Here is a 10,648-nt window from a genome sequence, read left to right as displayed (position 1 = left end):
GTGTATGTAAGGTTAGGAGAGTTTACTAAATTGTTCTGTATTTGAAAATTTTAATTTTTTTGCAGGAGGAAGAGGGGGCAGACAGGGCTAAGGGACAATGCAGTGAGATCTAGAACCAGGCAAAGCTTTGAGCCTGGGTGTAGACAAGATTTAAGGGTAAAGGGATAGCCAAGGGGAACTTTTCTGAGGAGACCCAAGATATTTAATAGGAGTTTCTATTAAAGTGTGCCATGTGGTTTTTGATATAACCCATGAAATCTACAATAAAGCCTATATTTCTTGTTAATTTCCTAGAGGAGTTCAATTTGTTCTTGTTCAGAAGAGTAGAACTGCTGAATCCTGCCTCATAGTGTCTGAACTCAGGACAGGACAGCCTATGAGGCCCAGGCATATTATCTGGGTCACATTACTTAGATATCAGCATACTCATGTGAAGACATACAGTATTTTTAAAAAAAAAACAGAATGAAGAAATAAACACCTGGAAACCATCATAATTGGGCCCAGAACAACATAGCTCAGCTCTGAAGGCTAAAAGTAGAGTTTCATCTGGCAAGTGTACACAACAATCCAGATTTTGGCTTCGCCCAGAACTTCTCAAAGTACCTTACAAAATTGTTATAGAGCTTCTACTCCAAGTATTTTCAACTGGAGCAATGTCACTTGTTCAAAACATTTCCTCGATGCTGTAAAAGTTACGTGAAAAGTCAAAGAATAAAACAATATTCAGAATATTTTAAGGCAGAGACTTTTAATTGAGAACTCTTGCATGCCCAGAAAATCATCAGAAGCAGCCTTCCAAGCTCATCTGTGAGGTAATGGGGTAATGGATTAGATTTTCAGAGCTTCCAGCAGAGCTTGTGGTCACAGTTAGTTCCATAGCTCTACTTCCCTATAATTCTCTCTGATTTTTCAGAGTGGGGCAGGACCTATTAGGAAGTAAGAAGTAGCTTTTAAGAAAAAGGTCACAGAAAAACACATACCTTGAAAAATGGTAGGAGTGGAAATTGGATATGGAGAAAGATGACAGAGCCCAGAAGAGAATCCAGGAAGCTTTTAATATTTGAAAGCAGTACATAGTGCACTGCTTGGAAATAATGGTTACTCAGATGAATAAAGCTACAGAAATTCGTTGTGGGAGCTTAACTGCTTCAAGTCTTTGGTGCCACTTTCAGAACAGCTACCATTTTAATTGGAAAATTGATTTCTACAGAATTATTAACAGATAGAAATGAGTGGATGGTGCTCTGCTGCAAAGATAACATAAAGATATCCCTGAATGTGCTACAGTGAGCCATCATATAAGTAAGCTCTAAGAACTGAGCATCATAATGTAGAGAAAAGCATAAGATTTAGAATCAGACGGCCTAGATAAAAACCCAAGCTCTAACACTTGCTGCCTGTCAAGTAGTAGGTCACTCAGTTCTTCTGAGACTCAATAGCCTTTTCTATAAGATGAGATACAGGTCACATGATTGTTATAAGGTTCAATGGATATAAAATATAGATGAAGGTACTTAAATTTTTTTAATTATAAAAAAATTATATAAAAGAAAGAAATTCAATGCAAGAAACTTGGAGAACAGAAAAAGACAAAGGAAAGCACCAAAGAAGTACTCATAATTTTCCCAACCAAAGACAACAGATAGTATTTTAATATGCCTTCAGTTTTTTATAGGTATGCACACATGCGCACACACACACACACACACACACACAGAGCACACACTTTCCAAACAAAAATTGTGTTTTAACTGTGCATACGTTTTGTAGTTTGCATTCCCATTTGGCAATATATTATAAAATATTTCCCATGTCAATATCTTCTACTACATGTTTAGGAAAGCATTTTAAAACCGTAAAGGGCCATTCAAATGTCAGTAGTTATTATTAAACATCAATGAATGAATATACTTATCTCTTCCTCAATATGCACAAAACCCCAAGCACCCTAAATGTTGTCCTGCAGCATTCTATGGGCAATTCTCTAAATAAAACTTAGGACAAATAGGATCATTTTTGTCTATCTTTTCTTATTTCTTTCCTGGTATTTTTTTTCCTAACAACTAGGAAGACAAAATGAGATTATGTGTCAGCATTTTTTACTTTAAATGCCTTTGATTTATTCTCTTTAAATTTGCTTTGGCACCAACGCATGGATTCTGTTGAGACACACTACATGTGCGCCATGGTGTTTTCCATAAACATAATTTAAAAAATAATTATCTAGAAGTCTGGACCCACTGCCCCTTTGTTTTCCATCTTCAAAGTCTTTTACTCTTGTGAGGAATATGTATGCTTTTACTATGCACACAACTGAAAATAAATTGCAACTGATTTCGAAATGGTTAAAAAATGAGTGGGCAAGTTAATTTGCTGTGAGGATGTTTTGCCCATTCCTCTCTACCTCATTTGACCTAAATTTAGATTTAGGCAATGTGGATCCAATTTGATCTGACTATTCATGCATTGAGGGCAAATCCACCTAACTTTTCCTCAACCTAGGTTTTCTCATCTGTAAACTATCAAGACTTCGGAACTTCTATGATTTTCAGGCCATATTTGGAAGGCTAGGTGAGCATTCTGATGGCACACCAGAGATAATATAGACAGATATGCCTGGAAACAGCTCTAAGCAGTTGCTAAAATATTAAAATTTTCTGTATCATTTATTATTAGCACCTCTACTGGAGTTTCCCAGTGCCCTTGTTTCCTAATAGCTCTCCGTTTAGCTTTCCTGGCCCTTCCTCCTGGACGCCAGATTCCTCCAAATTCCTGAAGCTAAGAAGCCTTTTAGTTTGATGAAGTCTCACTTGTTGATTTTTGCTTTTGTTGCTTGTGCTTTTGGTGTCAGATCCAAAAAATCATTGCCAAGATCAATGTCAAGAAATTTTCTTCTGTTTTCTTCTAGGAGTTTTATGGTCTCTGGTCTTGTGTTTAAGTCTTTAATCCAGTTCAATTATTTTTTTGTGAGTGGTGTAAGAGAGGGATTCAATTTCATTTTTCCACATGTACTTATCCGGTTTTCACAATAGCATTTGTTGAAGAGACTATCCTTTTTCCATTGATATTCTTGGATCTCTTCTCAAATATTAGTTGACCATTTATATTGGGTTTATTTCTAGGCTCTCAATACTGTTCCATTGGTCTATGTGTCTATTTTCATTCCAGTACTATGCCATTTTAATTATTGTTGCTACTGTAGTAGATAGTATATAGTTACTATAGTATAGTTTGAAATCAGGAAGTATGATGCCTCCAGCTTTGTTCTTTCTCAGGATTTCGTTGGCTATTTGGCGTCTTTTGTGGTTCCATATAAATTTTAGGATTGTTTTTTCTATTTCTGTGAAAAATACCATTGGAACTTTGGTAGGGATTGCATTGACTCTGTAGATGGCTTTGGGTAATATGAACATTTTTAATAATGTTAATTCTTCTGATCCATAAATATGAGATATCTTTCCATTTGTGTCTTCTTCAATATCTTTCATCAAAGTCTTGTAGTTTTCATTGTTCAGATTTTTACTTCTTTGGGTAAATTTATTTCTAAATGTTTTATTGTTTTTGATGCTATCACGAATAGGATTTTTTAAAATTTCTTTTTCAGATAGTTTGTTGATTTCTTTGTACCATTGAGAAATGTGTTATTTAGTTTCCATGTGCTTGTAAATATTTCAGCTTCCTTCTTCTTGTTTTCTAGTTTCTTACCACTGTGGTCAGAAAAGATACTTAGTATAATTTTAATCTTCCTAAATTTGTTAAGACTTGTTTTGCGGTTTATCACATGAGCTATCCTGGAGAATGTCCCATGTGCACTTAAGAAGAATGTATATTCTGCTCCTGCTAGATGGATTGTTCTATAAATATCCATTAGTTCCATATGGTTTAATGTATGGTTCAAGTCCTTCCCTTTGTTGATTTTCTGTCTGGATGATCTATCCATTGCCGAAAGTGGGATATTGAAGTCCTCTACTATTACCAAGTTGTTGTCTGTTTCTCCTTTCAGATCTATTAGTCTTTGCTTAATATATTTAGGTGCTCCGATGTTGGATGCATAAATATTTGCAGTTATTATAACTTCTTGAATTGAATCCTTTACCATTATATAATGAACTTTTTCTCTTGTTACTGTTTGGCTTAAAACTGTCTTGTCTGATTAATTGTAGCTAATCCTGACTTCTTTGGTTTTCATTTGCATGGAATATCTTTTTCCATTTTCTGTCTCTTTACTTTGAGCCTATATATGTCCTTAAATCTGAAGTGAGTCTCTTATAAGCAGCGTATAGTTGAGAGACACTTTTTTCACTTGAATGTTTTGAGAGAACTTCTGTCATATAGACAGAATAGGACAGTCTATGCTTTCTGTGGAAAATAATATTTACATGTATTTCTATATAATCAACTTTAGATATACATATATGTGTATATAGACACACATATTCCACAATGAAATTGGGCCTGGTTTCTGAACTTTGGGCTATTTATGGACTTAAATTTATTGCAGAGGGTCAAATATCAGAAATTTTAACTTGTCATATGTTTTTGATATCTACCATACCAAACTAAGCCAGTTTTGATGAAAAAAAAATTGTATAATATGACTGTAGATAAGAGAGCAAACAGGCTTCTTTTAATAACATGAGATTTAGGAATTAAACAGAGCAGGCAGAAGATCCTGTAGGAATTTCAAGTGATATTTTATGATAGTTCACTAAAGGATGTTTTAAGCCTTAGTTTACATAGCATGCTATTTTATATAGTATTCTTTATTCTTGGGATCCCTGCAAGACAAGATATTGTACTAATATAGATAATCATCTCTACTCTCGATCTGACCAGGTGGGATGGGAATAAACAAAAATAATATCTAGGTCATAGGAGAAGTAGAAAAATTTTAGAAGGGTAAGGGTCGACATAAAAAAGTCACACAGAGCAGTGAATATTTTCAGTAAGATAACCTGAAATTATGGATCTCCTATAAGATAAATACCAGTTGAAAATATGTCTGAATGTTTTAATGAACTTTCTAAGAATACTATTTTTATGACCTTTGCAAGGAGATATCTACCACATCTTACAAACTATCTAATAGTCTTCTTATATTCATTTATCGTTTGCTGTTTTTTAAATCATATAATTAATGGTTGCTTAATTCATTAAGCATTTGTAAGGCATATGACAGAGACTGGGCATTTAAAAGCTACAAAAAGGCAGAGTTCTTGCTCTTGACCTGCTTAGCATTTGATTGGAGGGGCCAGATGTATAAAATGATTAGAGAACAAAAGCAATACAGTGACGATATTTCAGTGAGGAAGAAATAGCAGGGGTACAGAGAAAAAAACAATATTTCTATTGTTTTTTTGTTTGTTTGTTTTTGTTTTTGTTTTTGTTTTTTTAAGAAAAATGCCTCCTAGAGAATGTTAATTCTACTAAATGGAAAGCCCCTTAAATAAGATGAGCACTATGAAAAGATTGGCCATGTGAGTTTGAGGGGAAAAGCTGAGAAGATATGAACTACAATGCTTAAGAGAGGAAAATAACTTGAAGTTCTTGGTTCAATCCAATGGGGGAGTGGGTGGAGATAAAGAATGAAAGACGAGGAGAGAGGAGCTAGCAAGGTAAAGAGGAGCTGGTATTAGGCCATGAAAGGCCACAGTGATGCTCATTGTGCCATTTTGAAATTGTATCCTCGTGACTCAGACCTGTTTCTCTGACCTTCCTAGCATGCTATCTACAGTAAATTCAACTCTCTTCAAGAATGCTTTGTATGGTGGAGTAGTTTGTTATTATTATTTGTGTGTGTGACTACCAAAGAAGAAGCTAAGTTTCACATGATGCATCTCAAAGAGAGCACCTGGGAAGGGAGAAGGCAGAGGAGGCCATGAGAACCTGAGGCAAGGAGGAGCTCAGAAATCTTAGAGGATAGTGGACCATGGAATTTTACCCAGGTCAGGAGAAAAGAAACTCAAGCTTGCACAAATTAAGAGGGATATGATTCATACAAGTGGTGTGCGTGTGTGTGTGTGTGTGTGTGTGTGTGTGTGTGTGTGTGTGTGTGTGTGTTTTGTGAGGTGGAGGTAGTTAGAGAAGGGGAATTTTAATCCAAATCTTGGAAGAAATGGTATTCTAAGATTGGTTGCAGGATAACAATTGGGCATTACAGGGTGAGGCCTAGCGTGAACAAGGCTATTAGCAGACAATCACGTAATGTATAAGTGAGAGTATTTTGGCTATAGCTGGAGAGTCATTGTTTTTACATCCCTTCTTCTTTACCTTGAAGGAATACATTTTCAATTTTTCTTCAGGTTGCTAATGGTTCAATAAGAAACAAGACTCAGACCCATGGTTTGCAAACTTGTTTTTAACAACAGAATCTTATCTTCAAATAAAATCTTGTCCCAAAGTGCAACATGTAAAACTCAGTTGCCCTGGTTAAGCGTGTAGAAGTCCTGTCCTTTTCTGCAACTCCCACACTCATCCCTTAGAATTTCTGGGGCTCCAAAGAGCATAACTCGAAAACTACTGCCCTAGAACAAGAGAAACAAGACTGTGTCATTGGTCTCCTTCTAGATTAAAATATACTGACCTTGCCAGGAGAAATTCCATTTAGAAATTTGTGTCAGAAAATAAAAAAGGTTGATAATATCTAATGTTGGCAAAGGAATGGGGAAGCAAGAATTCTCAAAAAATGTTGGTGAGCGTTAATCGATGCAGTCTTTTTGAAGACAATTCATAAAAATTTTAATATATAAACCATGTGATCCCACAGTTTCACTTTGAGAAATCTATCCTATAGAAATACTCACATGTCTTTACAAAAGTGTATATACAAGCATGCTCATTATTTATAAGACTGTAAAATCAGAAATAGGGAAATGTTTACATTAATTATGCTACCTCCATATAATGGAATATTATAGTCAGTAAAATGAAAAAGGCAGAACTGTATATATTGAGGAATGTCCCTAATATACTATACAATGAAAATGCAAGTGACAAAAGAACAGAGTTAATTTGATAAAAATTTTCAAGCAAACAAAACTCACATTCTATGAAAGCTATATAAGTACTTCTAATTGGAAAAAAAAAAAAAAAAACCTCTAGAAATAAATGGTTAGTCTTAGGGGTTAGAGTTTACTTCTGGTGAGGGAAATGGAGGTATAAGTAAGATGGGCATATACTTTTTACTATATAGATGTTTGTGTTTGAATTTTTTCTAAAGGCACATTAATTTTATAACTGAAAAAGCAATAAAGAAAAAGATAAAATATTTTTCCTGTTTCAAGAATCGGTAAGTTTCCTCTTTTCTATCAACAAAATTCAAATGTACTCTGCTTCTTTTTGCCCTGGCTGAGTCAACTTTGAAACATGAACCTAGCAATGACATTGACTTTTAGACTTAAAATATTTACCTTTTCCTTTTCTTTTGGTTCTACTTTTCTATTTCTAGTTAACTAATTTTTTTAAAAAAGCTTCCTGAGCTCATTTTTCAAAAGAGATAGGAATAGGTTATAAAGAAAGAAATGCACTGTGAACACCTTACTCTAAGCAACCCACATTTCTCTGTGAGCACCAAACTCTCTAAGGTGGGCTGAGGAGTAAAGGAGTTAATTTACTATTTATAATTTATACTCTGATTATTTTCACTTTCCTATAGGACCTGAGGACAAGAATTGGTGCTTCTGTAGCTATATTAAAACCTTACTTTGGGGCCTTACTTTGTCTCTACTTCAAATTTAAAGAGCTACAAGGACAAGCAGGGGCCTCATGTGACAAATCTTATCTTTATGCTATAGACCAGGGGTCCCCAACCCTTTGGGCCTCAGACCAGTACACGTTCATGGCCTGTTAGGAACTAAGCCATACAGCAGGAGGTGAGCAGCAGGTGGGTGAGTGAGCGAATCTTCATCTGCATTTGCAGGCACTCACTGGCACTAGCATGACTACCTCAGCTTCACCTCAGATCATCAGGAACTAGATTCTCAGATGAGTACTTGTCCCTGGTACCAAAAAGATTGGGGACCATTGCTAGATGGTGGGAAACCACTAAAGGTTTTTAAGCAAAGGAGTTGTAACTTCATGTTAACCAAGTTTGAAAAAAATAACTAGCGAAGGAGAAAGTAGATTGTCATGGAGAAAGGCAGAGATAATCATTAAATATCTGTAGAGCAGCTGGATAATTGATGGTTAAATGGCCAAGGTAGTTCTAAAGTCTGCATTTATTGTAAGGGAGTGTGCACCATTTGTCAGTAATGCCTGGTTGGATCACTTGGACTGAACATGGGCCAGTTAACCCCTTATGATAAGTCCAGTTAGATTTTTTAAAAAATAGTTTCACAGCCTGCAGTCTTAAATCCAGCAATCCATTTCGTAAGGCGTGTGTGTAAACAGCTCAAAGCAAAGACATTCTTGTGGTCAGAAAATAAGGGAAGTCAACAGTTTTCCCAGGTACCTTGGCAGTCAGCATTTTTATTTATATAGAGGGGCTCATTCTCCTTGCTAAGGGAGATGAAGATAAATCTGCTTCACCTCAGAGAAGGGAATTCAGCACCCACAAAGAATACCAGCTTGGGGTCAGACCTAGTTTAGACTTTGATTCTGTCACTTATTAACTGTGTGACCTTAAACAGCCTCTCAGAGCCAATTTCTTCATTTACAGAAATACCCACTTTTGTGGGTGAGAGGGTAAAATAAGGGAAGAAAATTAATCCTAAGGACCAAGTGTGACTTTTATTATTTTATCTTGTTTTTAAATATTCCACTTTGTGCCCCCAAAAGGACTTAAAACGCAGTTGTTATAGTAATGCAAATAGCCTGTGGTGTCTGTTTTAGGCCTTTGTACATTGAACAGCACACAGAATTAGTAGCTGATCTGTATTATCCCTTTAGAACTGGGTGGGTGTCATGTGGAGGGATAACAGCTACCTGCCCTGCAACACCAACCTTGCAGGAAGTGGGGCAGACCCCTCCCCCTTGAAAAGCCCAGCTCAGCCCCTGACTCCCAACTCCTAAAGAAGAGTAGACCTCAAACTTACTCTTAGATGCTTGGGAATTGCTAACGAGGGCCCCCAAATCCACACTACCCGCCCAGCGGGTGCACAGTCCTGGCTCCTTGAGGCCTTGGGGTAACTAACTGCAGTGTACACTGCTCAGTCCCATCCACTGCTCCAGGCCCATGGGCTCTGCAGGTCCTGCCCACCATGGGTCAGGGTGTAAAAGGGGTCAGTGACTCAAAAAAAATATTACTAAGTTAATATTGGTATTATGTGTGGGTTATATTTCATGCATTGGAATCAGAGACCTTCTGGTTTAAAATAAAGTCCATGTTAAACTTTCCTCCACCATTCCTGACCAATCTGGGGGTTCTCAGCTACTTGTTTGTCCTTGTCCAGCCCTAGATGCCCCACGACTGGATGTGGCAGGATGCATCTCAGGGAGGAAAGAGAAAGTCATCCAGATTCTTGTGAAAAATCTTGTCCCCACAACTGGGAGACACAGTTGCTCTCCTCCAACAGTTCTTCTAAAGGGCAGGGTTCTTTGGCTCATCTTGTTCCCTCTCCTCTCCCCAAATGAGGGGATGCACGGAGATGAGAGCCACCACGCACCCAGGATGCCACCCACACAGTGTCAGGCTGTCTTTAAGTGAGCATGTCCTGGGCTTTTGCATGACTCACTGGAGTTGCTACTGTTCCTGGGGCTGTTGGAACAGCAGGAGGGGACTAGCAAGGAGGTGCTGCCCTGAAACCTCCACTCATCACCACTGCCAATTCCATCCCCAGGCATCCTGCTACAGTCCAGTAAAGTAGTGCTGCCTCTTTACTTAGCAGCGGGTGGTCTGGGGTGCAGAGGAGGAGAAGGACTGCAGTGAAATCAAAGTACTTTGTGTAGATAGGTCAGGGCTTGTAAATGTGATGTCCTTGGCTTCAGAGGATGGACAAACTCCTGCAAAATATAGCGTGCAAACACAAATACACACATGTATTTTTCTAGGAAAAATGTCAAAGGGATCAGTGACTCAAAAAATGTTATCAAACTAATATTGTTATTATTTGTGAGTTATATTTCAAATGCATTGGGATCAGGGGCTTCATGGTTAAAATAAACAAGCAGAAAAAAAGTTAAACCATATTAACTCCCCCCCCCCACCGTACCTGACAAATATTGGAGTTCTCAGTTATATTTCCCTTTTCAAATAAAAATCTTTAAGGAAGACCCTTCTTAAAGATCCCCTGGGCTGCTGGTGGATCATTTTTGCCTTTGCTGATATGACCTCCTTTAACACTCTTGGGAATATTTGCTGTACAGAACAAACTATCTTAATGCTTTTGCTAGAAGACGAGGAACATGGGGGAAGAATGGACATTTATAGAGCTTAACCACATGCCTGGCAGCCTTTTAAAAAGTTGTCTTTTTTGATCCCTGTGTCTTCAATTCATCATTTCACTTATAAAGAAATCGAGGCAAAAGAGATCAAATAACTTGCCCAAAGTTACAGCATTTGAATATAGATCTCAAAACTCTTTGGATCCAAAGTTAATACCTTTTCTACTCCACTGAGGTTCCTGAATAAAAATTTTTAATTACCAACAAAATTTGCATTTTAATGCTAAAACACTTTAAAATCTCTCTCTCTTTAAAAAAGTATACT

Source organism: Pteropus vampyrus, unplaced genomic scaffold (assembly GCF_000151845.1).
Source record: "Pteropus vampyrus isolate Shadow unplaced genomic scaffold, Pvam_2.0 Scaffold571, whole genome shotgun sequence".
NCBI classification, from domain to species: domain Eukaryota; kingdom Metazoa; phylum Chordata; class Mammalia; order Chiroptera; family Pteropodidae; genus Pteropus; species Pteropus vampyrus.
This window is presented reverse-complemented; position numbering follows the sequence as displayed.